Below are 26,285 nucleotides of genomic sequence, written 5' to 3'. Positions count from 1 at the left end.
TTAGGAGATTTTAGGAAAGTCTGAGGTCTGAGTCAAGATAGGCCATTCATATAGAAAAGCTACTGCAAGCAGCTTGAGTAGGGCTGCAAACTGAATGGGGGGGGGGGGGGGGGGGAGGGGAGTATCAGGAAATCACCAGGGCAGAGCGAACAGTGTGAGCCAGGCTGATGGAAACTCAGATATGCCTGCTAGTCAGCTCTGCCACAAGGGAGGTCTCAGCGTAGGAACAATGACCCCTGTGAGCTCCCCTATCTTGGAGAAAGCCACGCTCCCCTGCCCCCGGTGTTCTTGCTCCAATGCCAGATAATCCAGTTCCTCCCCATATGTTACTGGATCTCCCAATGCCGCTGCCCCATCACTGGAACTCAGAGGGAGTGGGACAGTGTAAGTTCATGTGGTGTCCTTTTAAGAAGTACTGCCTGGATCTCCAATAGCCTCTGTGTCACTTAGCCATAATTCCCACTGGTTTTTACAGCCTTAAGTTACGGGGTCTTCTCTTCCCAGCTCCTGGGCCCTGTATTTGGGGTCTGGGACCCCCTTGCTGTCCACAGGAGGCTTCTGAGATATCCCTCCCAATTAAATAAACTCCACACATTCCCTTCTGTGCCTCTGCCCCTTATACCAGTCTTGATGTGCTTTCTTCTTTACTTCTCTAGTTACAGGACTTCCATTCAGCCAGCTTTCAGGTTCTGAATGATGGTTGTTCTATATTTTAGTTGTAATTATGATGTGGTTGTGGGTGGCGGTGAGTACCATTCTCAGTTTTGTTTTTCTTAATTTCCTTGTTGAATTGCTCACTGTTAGTATATCGAAACAGCTGATGTTTAGTTTTGAAAGAATACAAATTCTTTCAACTTTGCTGAATTTATTAGGTCTAACATCTTTTATCGTGCCATGTTCAGGGTTTTCTACATGTAAGATCATGTCATCTACAAACATGTAATTTTACTTCTTCCTTTCCCATTTGGATACCTTTTACTTCTTTTTCCTCATTAATTGCTTTGGCTAGAACTTCCAATACTATGTCAAACAGAATATATGAAAGTGAGCATCCTTGGGATTATGCATGCTTTTACAAAACCTCATCACCCTAAAGCAGCGTTTTTCAACCGCTGTTCTGCGGCACACTAGTGTGCCGCGAGATGTTGCCTGGTGTGCCGTAGGTGCAGACAAGACAAGAATTTTATAATTTTTCACTATTTTGTTTACTTAATATTTCATAATAAAGTAATTATAAAATACTTTCTTTGTGTTTATTTGATTCCTATTCAAGAGAATTACTTTATATATAGTCAATGTAGGCACAGAGTTAAATTTTTTAACATTTTCTAATGGTGGTGTGCCTCGTGATTTTTTTCATGAAACAAGTGTGCCTTTGCCCAAAAAAGGTTGAAAAACACTGCCCTAAAGCACACAAAGTTGAAGACCCATTTGAGTACTCATTCCACAGAAAAGTAGGCTATCTGCTGGAGGGCGAAATCATTGCCTGGAAGATTCTGTAAGCTCAGGGCCTTCTCTAGTTGGAAAGCCTTCACTCCAGCCTATCTGCCCATGCTGAGTTCCAGTCCTATCTCTTCTCCAGAGTCTCCTCAATACCTCCCCAAGTGATGTCTTCTGAGAAGCTCAGCACCTGGAAATACAGTTCATGCAGAGACTGAGCTTTCAAGACCCTGCTAATGCTATTCTGATAGGTTCTTCTAGTCTTGTTGTCTTAATGTGCCATGAGTACGTATATTCCATATTTAAGCCTGAAGCTGCATGAAGGCAGAACATCATTTCCTCACATGCGCCGGCCTTATGGTGACAAGAATATTATATAATAAAGAAATAATATGCAAATTGACCCTTGCACCCTCACATCACAAGATAGCTCCCCCCACGTCATCACAAGATGGCTGCCCCCACGCCATCACAAAGATGGTTGCTACAAGATGGCTGCCCCATGTCATCACAAGATGGCTGGCAGGGGAGGGCATTTGGGGGTGACCAGGCCTGCAGGGGAAGGCATTTGGGGGTGATTGGACTGGCAGGGAAGCAGTTAGGTGTCAATCAGGCCAGCAGGGGAGCGATTAGGTGACTATCAGCTGGCAGGCACAGTGGTTAAAGGCAATTAGGCAGGCAGGCTGGTGAGCAGTTGGGAGCCAGCAGTCCTAGATTGTGAGAGGGATGTCTGGCAGCCCGATTAGGTAGGATCAAGCCTAAACGGGCAGTCAGACATCCCTTGAGGGGTTCCAGATTGGAGAGGATGCAGGCTGGGCTGAGGGACACCCCCTCCCCAGTGCATGAATTTCATGCACCGGGCCTCTGTTCTTTATAAATGAAATGATGAGTCCAAGTCCTTCTGAGGCTCTGGGATGACAGGCACTGGGTATCTGGTGAGATCAGAACCAAGCTTCTAGCTGTCCCTCACTCTCCCTTTGGACTCAGAAGCAAGAGAAATGAGAATCATAATGCAGAGTATGAGCAGGAAGTTTGAACTCAGACTTTGGTAAGTCCTAATTCTACCACTTATTGTGTGACCCAGGGCAATAACTTGACCTCTCTAAGCCTTTCTGTCATCTGTCAAATGTGCTAATAATAGCACTTTTCTTATATAGTTGTTGTGAAGAGTAAACTAAATAACAAATATAAAGCATTTGACAAAGCCTCTAACAGAGTAATGTTCCTCTGAGGTGGTGGGCATCACTGTAAGTTTTATTGTTACTATCGCTCTTCTCAAAGGATTCTGCCGGCACTCCCCCCGGGGCCTTCTCTGGTTGGAAAGCCTTCACTCCAGCCTATCTGCCCATGCTGAGTTCCAGTCCTATCTCAGCATTCCTGTGTCACCGCTGCCACCTACAGGTAAACAGCCATCCACAAACTATGCCCAGTGGATTCAATGCCCTTGCATCTTGCAAATGTCTCCAGCCATTCTGAATTTGGGTTTCTGGGCCAGGAAAACTTCAAGCCCGGAGGAAGCACAGGGCTCCTGTTCCAGAGGAAGCCCCCAACCCTTTGGCCCACCCACAAGGTGAAAAAACTTCCTGAAATCCAAATGTTAAAACTCTAAGAAGTCTCTGAGACTATCTAGTAAAGACAATTCCCTATGAGTCACTCAATACAGACGTCACATTTCCTAGATCTCTGGAAATGGGTCTGTGGGGGAGAGGGGCAAAGTGTGGCTGCTGGCTCCCACAGCAGCTTCTCGACCTGCAAGTGACCGCTGAACCACTGACCTCAAGTCTGTAAGGAAACCACACTCATTTCTTTCACACAAAATGGAGAAGCAGATGAAAAATGAAAACCAATGTTGACCAACCATCACATTCTACCTGGGCTGAGCTCTTCACATACATTATCTTATTTAACCTCTCTTCCCCTGCTGACAGATCACACTCCTCCGATAGGTGAAACCAAAGGAAGCCCAGAATGCTGACCAGAGTGCACAGCTGGCAGGTAACAGCACTGCCAACCACGTGACCCAGGTTTCCCTGGTAGACCTGGCCTTACACCCCAAAGTGCAAAGGAGACCCTGCTTCAGAGCAGACTGGCCCAGGATTCCAGATGCAGTCTACCTCCTGATCTGGCAGGTTAAGGCTACAAACTCTGAGTAGGACGTGTAAAGGAGGTGCTGATGAAGGGTCAAGTTATATTAGCTGCTCAACCAGCCTTTCCACCTTGTTCTTCATTTTTATCAATAAACGTTTGTTGCTGTTAATCTTCACCTGAAGGTATTTTTCCATTGATTTTTTTTTTTAGAAAGTGGAAGGGAGGGGGAGAGACAGAGAGAAACATCAATGTGAGAGACACATCGAATGGTTGCCTCTGGCACACATCCTGACCAGGGCTAGTGACCGAGCCTGCAACTGAGTACATGCCCTTGACTGGAATTGAACCTGGAACCCTTCAGTCCACACTCTATCCATTGAGCCAAACTGACTAGGGCATCAATAAACTTTTAGTATTTGAATAATTTTAGATTTATTGAAAGCTGCAAAGATTATATAAAGGGTCCCCATAGGCTCTTCTAGTTTCTATTAATGTCAATGTCTTACAGAGCCACTGTTCACTTATCAAAACTAAAAAAAATGAACATTGGCACAGCACTATTAACTAAACTCCATACTTTATTCAGAATTTTCCAGTTTTTCTTCTAATGCCCCTTTTGTCCAGAATACTACACTGCATTTAGTTTCCCCCTCTTTTTATTTTATCTTTTAAAAATATTTTTATTGATTTTAGAGAAGATGGGGAGGGGGGAGAGAGAGAGAGAGAGAGAGGAGAGAAACATTGATGATGAGAGAGAATCAATCGATCAGCTGCCCCCTGCTGAGGATCCAGGCTATGCCTGAGCGTATGCCCTGACCAGGAACAGAACTGTGTCCTCCTGGCTCATAGGTCTACACTCAACCACTGAGCCAATGCGGCCTGTCTTCCCCCCTCTTTTTAATCTCCTATTTTCTTTAAAGACCAACAAACTCACAAGATCACTACTAAGTTATTCTCCTGTCTAGAGCACTCAGTTCCAAAGGGCAGAGCTGTATGCCGCAGCTCCACACCAGGCCGAATTAGGACACCGCATCCTCCCACTCCCCAAACAAAGGAGCCTTTCAGGCCGGCCAAACAGCAGAGAAAACGTAAGCCTGCTGGCCACACAGGCTGAGGCTGCTGATCTGAGTTCTTTTCTCATTGGAATTCCCCCGAGCAGGATCCACGGATTTAAAATGCATTGGGGGGTGTTTCTCTACAAGCAGAGCCACTGGTCTGAGATATCCCCCCCTTTGAACTTAATGGAATATCTTACCTGTGCAGTAAATGAGAGTGAGAGGAGTTGGGGGAAGGGCTGGGATGACAATGGGCAACTGGGGGTGTGGAGAGACGCCCCTGCAGGAGCCAGGTCCGGCCAGGAGAAAAGTGCCAGCGGGTCAGCCCAGCCCGGCGGCTGCTCTCTAGCAGCCAGGCAGGTGGGCCAGTTGACTGGAAGATAAAAGGTCCCCGGGGAGCTGGTGCTGAGGTTAGAGCTGCATTAAAGCACAGCAGGTCCGCTGCCAATTTCCCTTTCCCCAGAGTGCCTCCTGGGGCTGTTCGCTTGCTCTGTGCACTCAGAGCAGGGATGAGGTGTGCCTGCAAATGCCCTGGCGCTGCCTCGCACCAGCCCGCCCCAGCTGCGCCTGATTACAGGGCATACTCAGAGGAGACCTGAATGCCAGTCCTTGGCAAGGGGAATAGGCAAGGTCATCCAAAGGCTTCCCAGGTCAATTTACACTTTAACGGAGAGGCCTCCCCCTACCAGCACTGTGCTAGGCTGGGACAGAAAAATAAGCAAGATGGACCACCTACCCATAAAGAGAGCTGCAGACAAGCAGCCAGCACACAGTGTGGGAGTGCTATAACAGGCGGGTAGAAAAAAAGACTCGCAGGCCACCAGATGGCAGAGGACTAGTTAATCATGCTGAAGGGGGGAAGGGTCATGAAAACTAAGCGAAGGACCTGGTAATGTGCGAGAGCAGGAATCTGGAGGAGGAGGGGAGTCTCGGGCAGTGGGAGCTGGCTGAACAGAGATGCCCGGCCTGCCAGGGCTAGGATGGAAAGGCTGGGCTGGGGGAGGGGGGGCAGCGGGAGGCGACCAGCTGGGGAGCTCCTTTCATCTTCCATAAGGAGCCTGTGCTTTCTGCAGGAGCCAGGGGAAGGGGCTTCCCAGCAGAATGCAGATGCCGCTGGTGCTCGCATGGGGCTGCACTGGAGCAGGGAGAAGGCAGGGTTATCCCCGCTGCTCAGGGAAAGGGAGGCAGGACAGCACTTGGCCAAAGGCCTGGTTCTGAATCTGATGCACTAGGGGTCAGCCTTTGGTCATTTGACCCTGGGCAAATTTCCTAATCTCTCTTGGCTGCAGTGTAGTCCTCTATAAAATGGGCAAAGCAGTTGTACCAATGAATTAGGAGATGAAACTCAACATGGGAACCTGGTGAGTGTGCAGTTGTGTGACCTACAATTCTAACGCATGCGCCGCGCAGACTGACTTCCCGTGGGCAAGGAGGAAGGGAAGGGGACTGCCTCCGCGGCCTTCGCAGCAGCCTCCGGCGGAGGCCCTCCTGGGGCCTGGGCAGACTGGATACAACAGGTTGTGTTCCGACCAGCACCCACCACCCGCCACCCGCCAGACCAGCCACGGACAGCAGGCATCAGCAGGAGCCATCAAAGAAGGAAGGACTTTCTGCTTCAAAGCATGATCACAAAATTCCAAGCCTGGAGAACACCTCCCCAAGTTCCGCGGGCTCACCCCGCTGCACTCCGCACACCCCAGCGCTCTGGCCAACTGGCCCAGAGCTGCCCGAACCAGGGAGAGGGACCCTCCTGCCGCCATCTGGCCCTGCATGTTCAAAGGCGTCTGTGGGGCAGGTAAAAGCAACCATCAGAGTAAGGCTCAAATTTGTGGTTTTCCCATCTAGAAGCATGGTCTTAGGAAGAATAGCAACTGATAATAAAAAATACTCAGGTTAAATTCTTATTTTTATTTATTTATTCCTTTTTTACTTTTCCATCAGAGCTGTATTTTAGATCCTTTCTTTGGTCACAAAGTAGCTGTGTAACATGTCTAATACATGGTTTCATCAGCCAACGGACACTTTTACAACAGAGCAGAGTCACTTGCCAGGACAGACAGGTGCTTTGTGGAAGCCTGAGGTCCGCTTCCTGGAACTGAGGCCATCCTCTCGCAGCCCTCCCACGGCCTCCGTCCCGATGCCACCGCAGCATTCTGAGTGTGACAGTAACAAGGAGAGTGGGAGCCCAAACACTAACGAGTTCTCTTAAAACATATTACTTTGTATATTCTTACTTTTAAATGAGCACATTTAAAAGGATAATACCCCCTGTGGGGAGGTGACAGTGAAACTGTTGGGGCAAGGGTCTCCAGGTCTCCCTGGCTCTTACTCAATGCTATTCTTGCTAATGTTCAAATGCAGAACAGTATTTTGCAGATGCAGCTGTAACTGGATGAGCTTGACCAGAACCTAACTTGACAAAAAGAAATCAACATTTAATTGACCAAATCGTGTATATAAGCAACGGCTAAGCCTCTTTATGGGGACAGCTCAGTGCGTCAGCAGCAGGTCGCCAGGAGGTTACCACATGACGGAGGATGTGTTCTGTAGGGAACTCCTATTTGGTGATAAACTAATATACATATACTTAGAATAGGTTATATATTTTTGGTAAAGAAGGTATGGGAAATAGAGATACACTTTTGTTGAAGGAAAAAATAAAATGTGTGTTTAGATAAAAAAGGATATAAAGAACATGTGCTTTATTAGTAAAGAACGAAAAGGAATATAATTGTGTCATAAATAAAATGATGGTTTCAAAATAGAGAAAAGATAGCACAAAAATGTAAAGGTATATGTAAGTTACAGGCCTGTGCATATTGCAAAAGGTGTGTATTCATTGCAGAAGGTTCATAGAGGGGGATCTTAAGATGCATGTATATGAACTCTAACCATTTTTAACCCTTTTATCATTTACAGACAATTATTGTTCTACTGATGCTTTTACAAAAATGTTCCTACAAAGATGTTTCATCTTCAGAGAGGTGATGCAGAAGACTAATACTCTAAAATACAAAATCCATGTGCAACTAAATTTAAAAGTAGTAACGCTTACATGTTTACTGCCTGGTGACGTCAGTCCAATAAAGGTCTCTGATCTAGAAGAATACTGTTCCATGCACAGGTATTACAATGACCACCATAGCAATATTAGACACTAGAAGTGCTCTTGAAAACATGCAAGAGATCAGGCTAAGCAAGGTAGGGCTTCTCTGTTGTTAGTATCTCTTGTGGTACTTGGATAAAACACCTGATATAGTAAAGTTAGAACTAAATATAATCCAGGCACAAGCCAAATAATTAAACACCCAAATTTCCATTAACTGATGAATAAAAAAATATGACATATCCACACAATGGAATAGTATTTGGCAATAAAAAAGAATAAAATTCTGGTGTGTGTTATAATATGGATGAACTTTGAAAACATTATGTTGCCTGGCCGGTGTTGCTCAGTGGTTGAGTATCGACTCCCTGGTACCATTCCTGGTCAGGGCACATGCCCAGGTTTTGGGCTCAATCCCAGTGTGTGTGTGTGTGTGTGTGTGCGCATGTGTGTGTGTTTGTAAGAAGAAGCAGATCTAATGTTTCTATCTCTCTCTCCCTTTTCCTTCTTCTCTCTCTAAAACCAATAAGAACATTTTTTTAAAAGAAAGAAAACATTATGTCAAGTGAAAAAAGCAAACACAAAAGGACAAATACTTTATGATTGTACTTAGATATATAGAACAGTCAAATTCATAGTGACGGGTGTTGCTGGGGGCTGGGAGAGGGTGGGAGCTAGTTAATGGGTGTGGAGTTTCAGTTAGGGGAGATGAGAAGGTTCTGGAAGAGGATAATGGTGGTGGCTGCACAACATTTGAATATACTTAATGCCATTGAACTATACATTTAAAATGGCTAAAATGGTAAATTTTCTTATATATATTTTATCACAATATATATTTTTATTTTAACAATATTTTAAGTGAGTGCAAAAGACCACAGGTTGTATGATTCCATTTATAGGAAATGTCCAGTATAAGCAAATCTATAGGACAAAGTTGATTAGTGGCTGCCTGGGTAGGAGAAATGGGAAGTGGTTGCTAATGGGTATAAGAAGATAAAAATGTTCTAATATTGATTGTGGTGATGGTTGCACAACTCTGTGAATATACTGAAAATCATGAAATTATACACTTTAATTGGGTGAATTGCAAAGTATGTGAATTATCCTATATAATAAAGAGGTAATATGCAAATTGACCATCATTCCAACACACAAGATGGCTGCCCTCATGTGGATACAAGACGGCTGCCCCTATGTGGACACAAGATGGCCACCACAAGATGGCCAGCAGAGGAGGGCAGTAGGGAGGGACCAGGCCTGCAAGGGAAGGCAATTGGGGGTGATCAGGCCTGCAGGGGAGGGCAGTTGAGGGGAACTGGGCCGGCAGAGGAGGGCAGTTGGAAGGGACTGGGCAGGCAGAGGAGGGCAGTTAGGGGCAATTGGGCTGGCAGGGGAGCAGTTAGGCATTGATCAGGCTGGCAGGGGTATGGTTAGGGGAGATCAGGCTGGCAGGCAGCAGAAGTAGTTAGGGGCAATCAAGCAGGCAGGCAGGCGAGCAGTTGGGAGCCAGCAGTCCTGGATTGTGAAAGGGATCCCAGATTGGAGAGGGTGCAGGCTGGGCTAAGAGATACCCCCCACCATGTGCATGAATTTCGTGCACCAGGCCTCTAGTATTTCAATAAAGCTGCTAAAAAACGAGGGAAAGTCACACACATGTTCAATATAGTATCAATTAAAATTCTTAAAACTTGCCAAAACCAGTTTGTCTCAGTGGTAGAGTGTCGGTCTGTGGACTGAAAGGTCCCGGGTTCGATTCCGGTCAAGAGCATGTACCTTGGTTGTGGGCACATCCCCAGTAGGAGGTGTGCAAGAGGCAGCTGGTCGATGTTTCTCTCTCATCGACGTTTCTAACTCTCTATCTCTCTCCCTTCTTCTCTGTAAAAAATCAATAAAATATATTAACAAAAATAAAATTCTTAAAACTTCCCATACATATTAGAAACATTTTGTAATGGTGTAAGAAAACAAGACACAAAATTGTTCTTAAAAAAAGGGTGCAGCCAGGCTGGAGTGGCTCAGTTGGTTGAGCATTATCCTGTGCAACAAAAGGTTGTGGGTTCGATCCCCAATCGGGGCAAGTACAGAAGGCAACTGATGCATGTTTCTCACATAAATGTTTCTCTCTCACTTCACACCCCCTTTCCTCCTTCACTCCCTCCTCTCTCTAAGCATGCCCTCAAGTGAGGATTAAGAAATAATATTAAGTCCTAACTGGTTTGGCTCAGTGGGTAGAGCGTTGGCTTGTGAACTGAAGGCTGCCAAGTTTGATTTCATCAAGGGCATGTACCTTGGTTGCAGGCACATGCACATCCCCAGTAGGGAGTGTGCAGGAGGCAGCTGATCAATGTTTCTCTCTCGTTGATGTTTCTCTCTATCCATTTCCCTTCCTCTCTGTAAGAAATCAATAAAACATATTAAAAAAAAAGAAATAATAATTTTAAAAGGACACATATGGATAAATGCCTATAAAAAAGTGAATATAATCAATGCGTTGAAGAGACAAATCTTTTTGGTTTAGAGACAAATCTTCAAAAAAAATTTTTCTGTTATTATTTTATAAAGATAGAAAGGGGATATTTTGTATCACAAAAGACGAAGACTAAAATGGCAAACTCATAACCAACACTAAAATCCAGTTATTTAATTCTTCCATCAAAAATAAGCACAGGGCGTAAAGCTAACCTGAACATAAGCAAACCTTTTTGTCTATAAAGACTGCTTTCTTTAGGGAAAAAAGCCCTCTAATCCCAGTATCTGTGAAAAGGCATTTTCATCCTAACCAGGCCTCCCTAATCCCTCTTGTCCTTGAGTGGGTCACCCATGCTTTGTTTTTTTCACCACCTGGGAGGGTACCCAAGCTAGTCAAGGAGACCAAACTGAAAGCCAGTCTGGGCTGGCACAGGGGGAGATGCAGACATAATATACACATGTGATTTGCATTCCAAACATGGATACAACAGGTTCTGAATCACCTGGGAAACTGCTCCTATCCCAACAGAAAAATCAGGAATATCAACAGTGAGAACAAACAGGGAGATTACATTTAAATTCAACCATATTTAAATAGCAAGAAGAGACCCAACACAGGCATGTATCCCTATTTATACATTACTCAGAACTCACAGCCATATCACACACAGGTTATATAACTTATTCATGCAATGTGACTTTAAACAGTAGTTCTAGCTGGGTCACCTTGAACGATAGCAAACAAAGCTTGCCAACGGAAACATGCAAATAAGATGATCAAAATCCAGTGGGAATAGGCATTTTTCTAGCATCCTGGAATTTTTATTGCAGAAAAAGAAACATAGTATCTATCTAGCTTCTTTAGCACCAAAGAAACAGCATCATGTCTCATTCTTCAATGGGTGGAGTCTGGAAGGAGGAGACTGATGTTTTCCACAGATTGCACCAAGTTCAGCCAGTATCTATCTATCTATATATACAGATCAAGGGGATCAAGCCCGTGTATATATATATATATATATATATATATATATATATATATATAGTGTGTATATATATATATATATATATGAGTGTGTGTGTATGTATATATGTGTATACACACACACACACACACACACACACATGTGATTTGCATTCCAAAGATATGTCTAATAAAGACATATATTAGGTCTAGTAATAATTAATGTCGTTTTCTAATACTTTTTTAAATCGAATTTAAACAATACAACAAAATTTAATCAACAATATAGTTGCCGTTGTTTTCTACTACTTGTGCCCAATGCACAGGAAGCATTTTAATCCCTCTGTTATAAAATTCTTGTGATTTTGATGCAAAAAATTCGGTCAATGCATTTTTGAGGCATTCTTCATTATTAAATTTTTTTCCAAGAAGAAAGTTTTGCAAAGAACGAAACAAATGGTAATCGGAAGGGGCAATATCAGGAAAATATGCAGGTTGAGGGAGAACTTCCCATTCCAACTGGCGCAGTTTTTCAGCAGTGATTCTTGCAGTATGCGGTCGTGCGTTATCGTGGTGAAGAATTAAGCCCTTCTGATTAATCAGCGCGGGTTCTTTTTCTCTTAAAGCTTGGGCTAACCTTTCCAATTGGGCACTATACACTGCACTTGTAATGGTTTGGTTAGATGGTAAAAGTTCATAATGAAGAATTCCTTTAAAATTCCACCAAACACACAACATCACTTTTTTCGCATGCAAGTCAGGTTTTGGCGTGGGCTGTGGAGCCTCATTTTTGTCCAACCATTGAGGCCACCTTTTCAAATTAACATACAGCACCCATTTTTCATCTCCGGTAACAATTTGCTCTAAAAACAGCAAACGGTTTTGACGAGAGAGGAGCGAACTGCAAATTGTGACTCTTTGATTACGGTTGTTGTCGGTCAACTCATGAGGAACCCATTTTCCAAACTTTTGGACTTTGCCAAGTGCACGCAATTGATTGGAAATTGTTTTTTGTGAACAATTTAAAGTTGTCGCAAGCTCTTGTTGGGTAATTTGAGGATTTTGCACAAAAAGAGCTTGAAGAGCTTCTTGATCAAAATTGGACACACGGCCTCGACCACTCTTGTCATCTAACGAAAAATTTCCCTCGCGAAATTTCTCAAACCAACGCTGGCATTTTCTGGCGCTAACTGCATCTTGACCAAGAGCACTATGGATGTTTTTTGCAGCCTCACTTGCTTTTCTTCCTAATTGGAACTCGTAAAGCATGCAGTGCCGAATATGCTCTTCATCCGCCATCTTCTTAGCCCTAGTTTTGCAACAAAAACCAAACCAAACACAAACTTTTTCAAGCAAAACTTGTTAATTGCACTTCACACGTTCTGTGAAGTGTTTGAAGGTTATGTCAATACAAGTCAACGCCAAGCAAGATTTTAAACGAATGTTTAAAAACGACATTAATTATTACTAGACCCTATATATGTCTAAGTGGCTGTTCAACCGTCCATTATGACATACACTGACCATCAGGGGGCAGACGCTCAATGCACAGCATGGAAACATGGAACAGACTGATAAATCTCAGAGGGAAGCGGGACAGAGGGAGAACAGGAAGAGATTAACCAAAGTTCTTATATGCATACTAGAGGCCCAGTGCACAGATCTGTGCACCGGTGGAGTACCTCAGCCTGGCCTGCGGGGATTGGGCCAAAACCAGCAGTCTGACATCCCCTGAGGGGTCCTGAATTGCAAGAGGGCACAGGTCAGACTGAGGAACCCACCAGTGCAAGAATCTGTGCACCCGGCCTCTAGTGTGGATACCGTGACACAGGCAGGTTTACCCGAGGAAAGCTGAGTAATGAGTGGAAGGCACTCACCACCCCATGCAGCACACACCACAGGGGCAAGTAGCAGAGGCCCCAAGGCCTCTGAGGTCGGGACATATGGGCAGCACCCTTTGCAGTAAAAAATTCCTAACCTGGGGATGATGCGTCAAGTGAAACCCTCCCTAGAGAACTGCTGGTGCAAACAACCAGCCTCCTGAGAGTGGCTACAGAAAATATTGGGATTTTTAAAAATATATACATATATTTTTATTTCAGAGAGAAAGAGAGAGGGAGGGAAAGATAGAAACATCAAAGATGAATGAGAATCATCAATTGGCTGCTTCCTGCACAACCCCTGCTGGGGATCAAGCCCTCAACTTAGGCATTGCATTCCAAAGACGCAATGGAACGGAATGCAGGACCCTTCAGTCTGTAGGCTGATGCTCTATCCACTGAGCTAAACCAGCTAGGGCAAACACTGGGAAATCTTAAACTTTCCATTAGATGACTATGTTGTCATATTAAGAATGACAGTTAATATTTTTAGATATTATAATGAAATTGTGATTATATTTTTTAAAATATTCCTTATTCTTGTAAACCCAGAAAGGGACACCTACTCAGAAGGACTCCTGGTGGCTGACTGGGCTCAGATTTTTTTGAGAAACAGAGCTTAGCAGCCATTTCTTCACAGGGGCCTCTCATGCGAACTGCACTTCAGGGAGAGGCCTGCTCTGACCTGCCGGCCTCTGCACTGAACTCCTGCTGCCGGTGTTCCTGCCATCTGAGCCTGCCTGATAAGGGAGTTCCTGGACTCCCATTTCTACCATCAGGACTGAGCTTCCCTCTTCCAATCAGAGCTGTGCAGCTCCAACCAACCAGAGCGGCTCTTTTCTGACCAATCAGGAGAATGCCTTTTGAACCAATCAAACTGCAAAGCTCTGGAGTCCTCATTTGTATGAGGATAGAACAGTCAGGGACCAGCCGCAGGGACTGTGGTTCATATAAGCCAGCTCCCCTCTGGCTAAGGGAGCACACTTTCCCTTCCCACCAAAGACTGCGTTTCCCCTCCGAGAACTGAAACTCTGAAGACGTCTTGCCCAAGCAGAGTGGACTGACACAGAACAGAGCTGACCAAGCACAGTGGAGCCAACTGTGAAGCACAAAGCAAACTGGCAAGAAGGAGCAGAGCAAAGTGGAACTATCTTGGAGCTGTTTCGCACTGAATAAAGTTTCCCCCTTCACCCCACCCCAAACTGAACTCGTGCCAAGGACCACCACTTGACATCCTTTAAAAATACACATGAGCAGTTATAGATGAAATTACATGATATCTGGGGCCCAGTGCACGAATTTGTGCACCTTGAAGGGCACTGTGAGCTGCAAGGCTGCGGTGGGTACAGGAGTGGGACTCAGCCCACCCTCCACACCCCTGCCAGGCCCCTCCTGCCGGGCCCCTGTCCCCTGCCTGCCAGCAGCCCTGCTCCTGCTGCCACAACTCCCATGCGCTGACAGTACAAAGTGATTGGGGCCGGCACCATCAGCAGTGCGAGCCATAGCTGCTGTCTCAATCTCCCCTCAGGGGCGATTAGGGTTGGCAGCTGACACTTGCAAAGGGCTGAACTGGACCAGCACCGGGCACCAGCAGCAGGTGCGAGCGCTGGGCGGAAACGCAGAGCACGGAAGCAAAGAATTTTCAGTAATCACCAGAGGCTCACCCCGATGACAGCGATTTGGCACTGATGACAGCCTTGGTCTGGCACCTCCGCACCTTTGCTCACCTGCTCCAACATCCCACAGAGGCCAACACCCACCATGTTCCACACTCTGCTACCTGCTGCTAACACCTGCCATGTTCCATGCATGCCCCCTGGTGGTCAGCGCATGTCATAGTGACCGGTTGTTGGGTTGTTCTGCCATTCGGTCTATTTGCATGTTAGCCTTTTATTATATAGGAAATCCAGGATAGAAGTGTGTGGGGTCATAGACTAATTAAAACTACCTGAATTGATAATTGTTGAAACTTGCTCATAAATACATGAGAATTCATATAATAGTCTTTATCTTTTTTGTATATGTCTGAAATTTCCCATAATAAAAAAAATCGATAGACATAAAACCACTCATAACTTTGACCCAGCAATATATTCCTAAAGAAATAAGGAGGAGGGAGAGAGCTGATTCTACAAAGATGCCTAATTGAGAAAAACTCTGTTGCTCCCAACAAATGAGAGATGTCCAAGCAACAAGGGCACATCAATAAGGGGGGGAAATGCTACGTGCCTTTTAAAAATGACAAATACTTTGGCCAAGTTGCTAGGTGGAAACCGGTACAGGAATGCTAAGTGAAGAAAGAGGCAGCATGAAATGTGTGCTTACCAATCACAAGGTAAAAATGCGTCCTCACAGAATGCCAGGGTCAAAGAGGACACGGGAGCCACGTCCCTCAGCTTCACTGCCGCTTTGCAGCGAGGCCGTGCCCACCCCGCATGTGCGAGCACACACCACGGAATTAATTGTGCTCTCAGAAGCCATTCAGGAAAGACATTCATCAGTGATTACCAGGGAACATGCTTCTATTTCTGATTCATCAAGTGCTTCTGCGACCGTGGCCTTGGAAAGAAAGCAAGCAAGGCAAAACACAATCAAGTGACTCCAGCCCAGACCACAGAGAAAATCTCATTTTGTTTTATAAGCTGACCCTAAGTCTCATGGCTATGGTTCCTAATACCAAAGGCAGCTTGGAAATGGGCCTTTCCTCTGCCACTTAAAAGGGGAACACTAGCTCTAGCCAGTTTAGTTCAATGGATAGAGCGTTGGCCTGCGAACTGAAAGGTCTCAGGTTCGATTCAGGACAAGGGCACATGCCCAGGTTGTGGGCTCGATCCCCAGTGGGGGTCTTGCAGGAGGCAGTCGATCCATGATTCTCTCATCATGGATGTTTCTTATCTCCCTCTCCCTCTTCCTTCTTCTCTGAAATCAATAAAAATATATTTAAAAAAAGAAAGGGGAATGCTGAGTGGCTGCTTTCAGTGGCTGGCACAGAGATGAAGGGCAAGAAAGAGCAAGAGCACAGTATGGAAGCCTAAGAGCCTCGGCCACTCAGCAGCTCCACGCAGGAGGCAAGAACTGCCTCTCCAGACCAGACGGCACTTGAGTGAAAAGGCTCCTGCAGTGAAGCCTGGCTCCGCGCTCCCTCTGCTCAGAGCGGCTCTGGGCAGCAGGCTCTGGGGGACGCAGTTTGATATGGATACTCAAGAATGTCCAGAAAAAAGCCACAGAAAGTCGTTATTTCAGGGTGTTGGTAAGTCCACACACTTTAAATAGGTTCTTCATGAACCCCTGACCCAGTCAGATACCACTCTTGCCCTAGAGCTGTGGTCAGTAAACGGCTGCTCAAGAGCCACATACGGCTCTTTGGCCCCTTGAGTGTGGCTCTTCCACAAAATACCACAGCCTGGGCGAGTCTATTTTGAAGAAGTGGCATTAGAAGAAGTTTAAGTTTTAAAAATTTGGCTCTCAAGCCGAAACCAGTTTGGCTCAGTGGTAGAGCGTCGGTCTGCGGACTGAAAGGTCCTGGGTTCGATTCCGGTCAAGGGCATGTAAATTGGTTGCGGGCACATCCCCGGTAGGGGGTGTGCAAGAGGCAGCTGGTCGATGTTTCTCTCTCATCGTTTCTAGCTCTCTATCCCTCTCTCTTACTCTCTGTGAAAAATCAATAAGATATATTTTAAAAACTTGGCTCTCAAAATAAATTTCAACCATTGTACTGTTGATATTTGTCTCTGTTGACGTTTGCGGACCACTGTCCTAGAGCATTTGAGGTGCTTTAACTGCGCTGTCAATAAGGACACTTAAAAAAAAACAACTAAAAAGCTAACACAACATGAATTGTCACAGCACCGCTGGCTGCTGTGTGAGCGCCTCCATGCAGCTGTGCAGCAGTGCTCCGGGGCCCTGCCTCCATGGACGCCACAGACAGAGCCCATGCTCAGCACGCAGGGGAGCCACGAGCGCTCTAAACTCTTTAAATCCTGTCTCTTCTACAAAGATTCCCCAATTCTCCCAGTCAAAAGGGGTCTCCTCCCAGCACTTCCCATGCTCCTCCACCACACCAGGGCAGAGCACCCCCAAGGCAAAATCCTGCAGAGGCACAGGACATCTGGAGTCAGCTGGTCTGACCTCTAATGCGATTCTGTTGTTACTGGCTATGTGACCCCAGGCAAATAATTAAGTTTCTCTGAGCTTCAGCTTCTCCACCTATAGCACAGGAATCACGAAGCTTTTGTGAGAACTATTGAAATGAGCATTTATAAAGCCTGGCACAGAACCGGCATATAACAGCTTTCGGAATAGGGGGTAAAAGGTGCTATTACAGAGACTTGGATATCTGTTTTTTCTCGCCCACCTGAAAAGAAGCTCCTTGAAGGCAGCGTAGTAAAGTATCTCCCGGAATGCTTGATACTTAGGGCGGTCAGTACCAGAGTGGTGGCTGGAAGGCTGCAGTGCTTTATGCCACACCAAGTCCGGAACACAAAGCTCCTAACTCCCAGGCTATACTGATCCCACAATGCTGCTGGGTCTCAAGTACCCTGACCCCCTGTCTCCCACAGACAAGATCCTCTTCCCCATCAGAAAGCCATTCTTCTCATTCAGCTCTCCAAAGACCCAGCGAATCACATCACCACAACCTGTTCTTACCTACAGACCTATCCCGGGCGAGCCGGTGTGTTTGATTCTTCCGAACGCACAGCCTTGATGAACTCCAGATGCCACCATCAGCCCGTGGTGGCTCATTGGTACAGCATGAATACTGGGGCTCCAGCTCCTCCCGCACTTATGAGCTACCAGTATATGTCTTTCCCACTCATGAAACAACCAAATTACCTTTTAGGAGTGAGATGTTCTAGTAATTCTTAAGTGACTTAACCCTAAAAAGTCTATGAAAAAAACTAATTTCAAGGAATTTTTGTTTCATAAGCAGAAGGTAAAACCAATAACGTATAAGGCAACTTTTTAGCAAATATGCCAGAAACCATACATCTGCGGTGATGCTGTCCCGGACAGCAGTGTGAAACCCGGGCAGGAACAGTCTGAGCACTAGCCAGTGGCTCAGTAGTTAGAGTGCCGGCCCACGGACTGAAGGTTTGCAGGCTGGTGAAGGGCACATAAATTGGTTTTAGGTTCAATCCTGAGCCCTGGTCAGGCTGCGAGCAGGAGGCAACTAATCAATGTGTCTCTCTCACATTCATGTTTCCCTCCCTCTCTCTCTCCCTCTCTCTCTCTCTCTCTCTCTCTCTCTCTCTCTCTCTCTCTCTCTCTCTCTCTCTCTCTCGCTTTCTCTCTCTCTCTCCCCCCCCCTTTACCCCTCCTTTCCGCTCTCTAAAAATCAATGGGAAAAGATACCCTCACTCCTTGGGAGAGGGTTAAAACAAACCAGCGTTGGACCTTCTGTTTGGAGTTCCCTTCAGAAGCGTGTGGCTGTGCCGTGGAGAAAGCCAGCCTCCCTGAGGGAGGAGTCAAGGAGCACGCTTTGGAACCAGACAGTACTGGATGCAAATCTCACGTCAAAATGTTGGTAAAGCTGTTTCACCTCCTTGGGCCTCCTTGTTCTCATATGTACAATGGAGATGTAGTACCAATGCACATAGAAATGACTCACTTGGAGAGTTTGCTAAAAACACAGGGAGGGAGAGGCATGGAAGGGAGGCCAGAGTCTGGGCTAGCGGGTCCCAGGATTAATTTATTCAAAAAGGAAATAATAGAAAAATATTCAACATGCAAAAATCTTGTGAAGAAAATGAAGGAAAACCACAGAACATGCCAAAGGCTGAGGAAGACCACCTCCAGAAGATGTGCCGAGGGAGGCAGGAGGAAGTCCTCCGCCTTCCCAGGAAGGCGTAGCCAGGGCTCGGAAGGAAACCTGGGAGCGGCTGACTCGGCCTGCCCAGCACTCACAGAGGACACTCCCGTCAGGCATCTGGCCCCTGAGGAAATGCTCAGCGGAGCAGATGAGGTGGAAAGGCTTAAGGAAGAAATAAGAACAGCAAGAAACAAGTTTGTGAGGATGCATTGGAAGCAAAGACATTCACGCAGACGACTTTATCCTGTGTGCTTTAGGCCTTGAATTTTTTTTTTTTTTTTATCTGACAGTAAAATCTGGTCCCTGCTTCCGATTAGCATATTCTGATGTATCTTTTACCTTGGTTTTACTTTTAACCATCCGGTAGAATTTTGTTTTAGACAGTTTCCTTGTTAACCAGCATCTTACTGAATTTTGTATTTCGACCTATTCTCCAGGTCTACTTTTCAACTGGGAAGTTTCACACAAATGCATGAAAACATGTTCATTTCATATTGTAAAGTAACGTAAGTTGCAAAGCATAGTGTCAGCTCACATATGTACATGAAAAATCCCAACTTGTGTGTGCGTGCATGTGTGTATACATACATCAAAAAATTAATTGCTTATTTCTGTGTGGTGAGTTTTCTTTTTGCTTATATGTATTTTTTAATGAACTTGTGTCACTGACAATTAAAATTTTTTAATAAGGATGAAATAATTTGCAATCAGCTTATAAAGGCAATGGGGTCACCTAAACTCTTGAAAAAACTATTAAAATGTAAACCTCAAATCCCTAAAAACCTCTGGATCCCTTAGCCAGAGGAATAAAACTGGCCATTATTATAGACAAAAAATACAGGGAGACATGAATCTCATCCCCAAAGGTTATTTCAGGGAGTCTGTTGTGGGGCACAGAAATCTGTGGGGATTTAAATTGTTTTTCATTTTTCATTACAAAACATGCAAAAAATATTTCCCCACATTAATGTTGTAAACTATTAAAACATTACCTTGTTAGTTATGAATGCACTCAGCTACAAGCAATTTAGAAAAACTAACAGTCACTTAAACTGGGGGGTGGTATTTTTCTCATGAACAAGAAGAAATCTAGAAGCAGGAAGTTTGGAGCTCGAGCAGCCACTCAAGGATTGCATGAAGGACCAAGGACCTTGGTATCCTTTTTGCTCTGCCATCACTGGCCTGTGGCCGCCACCTCTCTAACTGTAAGGCGGCTGCTCCAGCAGGCAGGATCTGTGAAACAGGAAGGCAGAGGGCACAGGGGCCAAGGTTTTACTGTCCTATTTAATAAAAGAGTAATATGCAAGTTGACCATCACGCCAACACACAAGACGGCTGCCCCCATGTGGTCAAAGATGTCTGCCCCCATGTGGACACAAGATGGCCACCACAAGATAGCCAGCAGGGAAGGGCAGTTGGGAGGGACCAGGTCTGCAAGGGAAGGCAGTTGGGACAATCAAGCCTGCAGGGGAGGGCAGTTAGGGGTGACAAGGCCAGCAGAGGAGGAAAGTTGTGGGTGACCAGGCCTGCAGGAAAGGGCAGTTGTGGGGGATCAGGCCTGCAGGGGAGGGCATTTAAGGGTGATCAGGCCTGCAGAAAAGGGCAGTTAGGGGTTACCAGTCTTTCAGGGGAGGGCAGTTAGAGGCAACCAGGCTGGCAGGGGAGCAGTTAAGCATCATTCAGACTGGCAGGGAGTAGTTAGGGTGTGATGAGGCTGGCAGGCAGAAGCGGTTAGAGACAATCAGGAAGGCAGGCAGGTAAGCAGTTGGGAGCAAGCAGTCCTGGATTGTGAGAGGGATGTCCGACTGCCCATTTAGGTAGGATCAGGCCTAAACGGGCAGTCAGACATCCCTTGAGGGGTCCCAGATTGGAGAGGGTGCAGGCTGGGCTGAGGGACACAACTCTTCCTCCCCCTCCGCTGTGTACAAATTTCATGCACTGAGCCTCTAGTTCTATTTATAAAGGGGTGCTCTCCCTAGAGTAGGGGTGTCGAACTCAATCAGAGAAGGGGCCAAAATCTAAAATCCAGCCTAAATCGCGGGCCGAATGGTTTACTGAACAGTCATAAACTGACAATGTCATAAACTGACAGCGGAGTGCAGTGATGACAGCGTGGTGCGGGCCACATTGCAAGGCCTGGCGGGCTGGATTTGGCCCGCGGGCCTTGTGTTTGACACATGTGCCCTAGAGGCTAATGCCTCTATCTCACAGGCCAGAACGGTGTCCTATGGTCATTCCTAGCTGCAGGAGAGACTGCATAAGAGAATTATTTAGCTGGGCACGTAGCCACACCAAACAAAATCCAGGAGGAAGGAGGCACAGGCATTGAATAGCAAATGAGCAGCGTCTACTACAATTACAGATAAGCTTCGTGTCCCCTTGACCCTCTCCTCCTGTACCTGTTCATTCAGGCCTCGTGGGCATTTTTACTAAGCTCCTCAGCAGATTCTGATGCCCCCTGCCCCCAAGGTTTGAGGACCACCTCCACACTTACTGTGCTCATGCAGAGATTAGCTCTGGCTTTTAAGTGTTCGGCCTAGTGGAGCCGTCATAGTTGTCCAATCAATATTCACTCTCATCCTCTTTCCTCCCCTGCAAGTCACCCAGAAAAACCTAATCTCATTTGCTATAGCCACATCTCAGGTCTGGCCTTGCCCAGCATACAACACTGGGCAGTGGAAAATGATTGGCCTGTTTAACAAATCAAAGCTGCCCTTCACAGTATGACAATCTGCCACCTCTGACAACATTTCAAGAAGGTAAAATATTGGCTCCAACCTGAAGCCATGCTGCCTTGCCTGTGATGACAGTGTCACCCCCAGGCGACCTGCTGCCTGCAGTAAGGTTTGCTTGTGCTCTGCAGACACACTCACTACTGGGTTTGGGGGGAAATGCGAAGGTGGGCAAGTTCATCACCACTGAGGGGGGAAAATCAAGAGGAAACAGCACACATGGTTTTCTATTAGAGAGTGCGGACCTGTGCAAAAGAGAAAAGCAGGAAAACTAATCCAACGTGGCAGCACCAGTAAACAGCTCTGTGGTGAGAGTAATTATGTTTACTCCATTTTGGCTTTGTTGGAAAGGGAAGGAAACTTTCCAAAAATTTCTATTATACAAAAAAATATGTATTACTTTTAGAACTAGTTTATGATTTTTTAAAAATCTGTCAACGTATACTGTCACAGGAATCATGATAATTTTTGGAAGGCCTCTGATGGGTCAGCTCATCCAACTCTATGCCATGTTTTATCTGATTATCTGGTCTTCACATAAAATTAAATGCCATCTGAGGAGGACTTCAGCCAAAGCAAGGGTGTGACCATACGGGTAGGGCACCATGACAAGGCTGCCAGCTACAACCGTAGCATTTTAACAACCTGAAGTCATTCAGATTTAACGGGAAAACATAGTCCCTGTGCTTTCCTAACTAAGAAGCTGCAAAAAGAAATGCAGGTTCATTACTCAGCAACCATGCTGCACCCAGCAACCCTGCTGCACCAGCAACCTGCACTCAACAACCTTGCTGCACCCAGCAACATACTACACCCAGCTACCCTGCACCCAGCAACCATGCTTCACCAGCAACCATGCTGCACCCAGCTACACTGCACCCACCTACCCTGCATTCAGCTACCCTGCACCCAGCAATTGGGGTGGAATGCGGGGCACCAACTATAAAGCTACTGCGAAGGTTAAAAGGCAAAAGTAGGAAGATCATCTATAATCTACACTAATAAAAGATGCAAATTGACTGTACCTCTGCTATGCCCACAAGCCACGCCCACTATCCATTCAGGAGCAGGTATGCAAATTAACCCAACCAAGATGGTGGTTAATTTGCATATCCAGGTGCAGAGCAAAGACTGAAGATAGCATAGAAGGAAGCCAAGCTCTGCAGAAGGGAGCAAAGCTGCAGAGAGGCAATTGGGGTGACTAAGAAGGGAGGGAAGCAGGCAGGGTGGCAGAGACGGCTATAGGAAGCTCTATTCTTGCAGTAACCTTTATGCAACAGGCCTCTAGTTCTATCTAATAGTAATATGCAAATTGACCATAACTCCACTACACTCACAAGCCACATCCACTAGCAAATCAGAAGCAAGTATGCAAATTAACCCAACCAAGATGGCTGCAGTCACAAAGCGAGCAGGAGGCTTTGTTTTCCCCAGCAATGGAGGAAGCCAAGCTTTCCACCCACCGTGGCCTGCCTTGGCCTCCGCTCAATGCTACCAAGTTTCAAGTATAGAAGATAAATAAATCCCAGATACCAGGGCCTGCTCTTGGAATGCTGGGGGGCATGGCAAGCCTGCAAACCACCACAGGCCCTCACCCAGGCCATCCCACACCTTAAGGAAACCCCTACTCTGATCCGGGACACCCTTCAGGGCAAACCAGCCATCCTCCACCCATGCACCAGGCCTCTATCCTACCTAATAAAAGATGAATATGCAAATTGATGGTCACTACAACACACAACATGGCTGTCCCCATGTGGACACAAGATGACCACCACAAGATAGCCAGCAGGGAAGGGCAGTTGGGAGGGACCAAGTCTGCAAGGGAAGGCAGTTGTGGGTGATCAGGTCAGCAGGGGAAGGCAGTTGGGAGGGACCAGGCCTGCAAGGGAGGGCAGTTGGGAGTGATCAAGCCTGCAGGAGAGGACATTTAGGGGTGACCAGGCTGGAAGAGGAGGGAAGTTGGGGGCAACCAAGCTGGCAGGGGAACAGTTAAGCATCATTCAGGCTGGCATGGGAGTAGTTAGGGTATGATGAGGCTGGCAGGCAGAAGCGGTTAGAGGCAATCAGGAAGGCAGGCAGGTGAGCAGTTGGGAGCCAGCAGTCCTAGATTGTGAGAGGGGTCCCAGATTGGAGAGAGTGCAGGCTGGGCTGAGGGACACACACCCCTATGTACGAATTTCATGCACCGGGCCTCTAGTTATAATAGTAAATTAAGGGATAGACACAAAAGTAAAAAATAATGACAAAGTAAAAAATAAAAGCAGGAAGGGTAGGTAAAAATGGTAGTAATTTTAGAATATGTTCAAGCTTAGTAACCATCAACATAAAATACACTGCTATGAACATAGCTTGGTATACATGAAGCACATGGTAACAAAGCCTAAAATCTAAAGAGATATACAAGAAATAAAGAGCTTTTTTTTGTTTTTGTTTTTCCTGCCTGCACGGCCACCATGGCTCCCATGAAAAAACTCATGGCGAAGGGGGCCAAACAAAAAAAGAAGAAGAAGAAGAAGCAGGTTCTGAAATTTACTCTTGACTGCACCCATCCTGTAGAAGGTGAAATCATGGATACTGCCAATTTTGAGCAGTTTCTTCAGGACAGAGTCAAATGGAAAAGCTGGGAATCTCAGTAGAGGGGTTAAAACCATTGAGAAAAGCAAGAGTAAGATCACTGTAATATCTGAGGTGCCTCTTTCCAAAAGGCATTTGAAATATCTTACAAAAAATATCTGAAGAAGAATCTATGTGGCTGGTTGCTCACAGTTACTAATAGCAAAGAGAGTTACGAATCGCGTTACTTCCAGATAAACCAGGATGAAAGAGGAGGGAGAACTCAATTTTGTGTGAGTTCTTAAAAAAAAAACTTGGGAACCAAAAATAAATAAATTAATTAATTAATTAATTAAATTAAAGAAAGAAATAAAGAGAAGGAATCAAAAAACAGTGACCAAGAATGTTGAAGAGAGACAAGATTCATCAGCTAGTACTAACTCTCACTGAAGTCTTTTTTGTGCCCAGCACTGATAAAGGCATCATGAGGAACAAGGCCTCAAGGTAGTTAACATCCAGTTTGGAAACCGTTTTGCAATCCCTGAAGAATCAATGGATATAAGCACTAGCTAGTCATTAATGACTTCAAACATCACGAAGAGAAAGAGACAGGACGTCATGTCCCTCTGAGAGAAGCGCATCACCTCTACAGCAGTCTTATCCAGAAATTAAAGCTGAACCACAAATCTAACTTCTACTTTGCATGAAATATGGGAAAAAGGAGCATGTGGACATGTTAAATGATACCACAGGAATATGATCAGCAAAATCCAGACTATGTGAAACTCATAGGACAAATGACCTGGTTTCTTCAACAAATAAATTGCAATGAAATAAATATGGAGGAAGAGACTTTAGATTAAAAGAGATATAAGAGATATACCAACTGATTTTTAATGCCAGATCTTATTAGTTTCTATTCAAACAAGCAAACTTAAAAAATATATAACACTATGAGACAACTAGAAATTTGAATACTATCTGAATATACATTAGAGACTTATTGATAATTTTTAAATTATAATAATGGTATTACGGTTGTTATTGTTTTTTAAAAAAGAGTTCATTTTCATTTAGAAATATACACTGAAATATATAGCTGAAATATGATATGGGGATTTACTTTAAAATAATGTAAGCCAGGAAAGGCAGTGGGTATACATATTGACTAAGTATAATAGGTCATTAGTTTATAATTACTGAAGTTATATAAAGGGTAAGTGGAAGCTCATTACAGTATTCTCTTTATTTTTGATACGTTTAAAATTTTCCATAACACAAAGTTTAAAAAATAAACATAGATTTAAAGATTGATACATTCAGTATTCTGAGAAAAAGTAAAAGCTATAGGGCATAGATTATAAATGTAACAGATGTTTAGGTAAGGGAAGTATTCAGATTCAATACACATTTATTGAGTGCCTACTCTGTACTAGACTCTGTAGTAATCTCTGCAGCTCCAGTTCCTCATCCATAAAATGGGGCGTTAAAAAGTCTGTTTCATCTAGTTGTTACTGAGAGGAGGTAAGCATTCAGAATAGTATCTGGCCCTGGCCGGTATGGTTCATTGGTTAAAGCATCGGCCTGTGCACTAAAGGGTCACAGGTTTGATTTCTGATCAAGGGCAAGTACCTGGGTTTCAGGTTCATCCCCAGCCTACCGTCAGAGTGCATGTGGGAAGCAACCAATGATATGTCTCTCATCTCTCTCTCATCTCTCTCTCTCTCTCTCTCTCTCTCTCTCTCTCTCTCTCTCTCTCTCTATTTCTCTCTCTCTTCCTTCCTCTATTTTACTCTCTCCCTTTCTCCCTCTTCCACTTCTCTCCTTCTCTGATAGTGTCTGGGCTGAAGCAAAGGTACTCAATAAATGGTAGCTTTATTTATTTTTAAATATCTTTTAAATATCTTTATTGCTTTTTTTTTTTTTTTTACAGAGAGGAAGGGAGAGGGAGAGTTAGAAACATCGATGAGAGAGAAACATAGATCAGCTGTCTCCTACTGGGGATGTGCCTGCAACCAAGGTACATCAAGGTACATGCCCTTGACTGGGACTCGAACATGGGACCTTTCAGTCCACAGGCCGACGCTCTATCCATTGAGCCAAACTGGTTAGGGCAATGGTAGCTTTAAATAACTATGCAATAAATACTAAGACTCATTTTATTGTTGAGAACACTGAAGCTC

The 26,285-nt window shown here is 45.2% G+C and overlaps 2 protein-coding genes and 2 pseudogenes across 9 annotated transcripts in view; 2 read left to right on the top strand and 2 right to left on the bottom strand.

The window, feature by feature from the left end:
• The window catches only part of SHMT1 (serine hydroxymethyltransferase 1), a 1,020,383-nt gene that overhangs the window by 613,306 nt on the left and 380,792 nt on the right, over window positions 1-26,285 (bottom strand). The window lies entirely within an intron of this gene.
• TOM1L2 (target of myb1 like 2 membrane trafficking protein) overlaps window positions 1-26,285 on the bottom strand; it is a 140,187-nt gene that overhangs the window by 78,256 nt on the left and 35,646 nt on the right. The window lies entirely within an intron of this gene.
• On the top strand, window positions 18,730-20,136 carry LOC311610415 (transcription elongation factor A protein-like 8; annotated as a pseudogene). The gene has a single exon. The product of its transcript is annotated as a transcription elongation factor A protein-like 8 (transcript).
• On the top strand, window positions 24,003-25,950 carry LOC311610785 (large ribosomal subunit protein eL22-like; annotated as a pseudogene). Its single transcript has 2 exons — window positions 24,003-24,395; window positions 25,939-25,950. The product of its transcript is annotated as a large ribosomal subunit protein eL22-like (transcript).

Source organism: Pipistrellus hanaki (assembly GCF_964339955.1).
Source record: "Pipistrellus hanaki genome assembly, chromosome: 16".
Lineage (NCBI taxonomy): Eukaryota > Metazoa > Chordata > Mammalia > Chiroptera > Vespertilionidae > Pipistrellus > Pipistrellus hanaki.
This window is presented reverse-complemented; position numbering and strand designations above follow the sequence as displayed.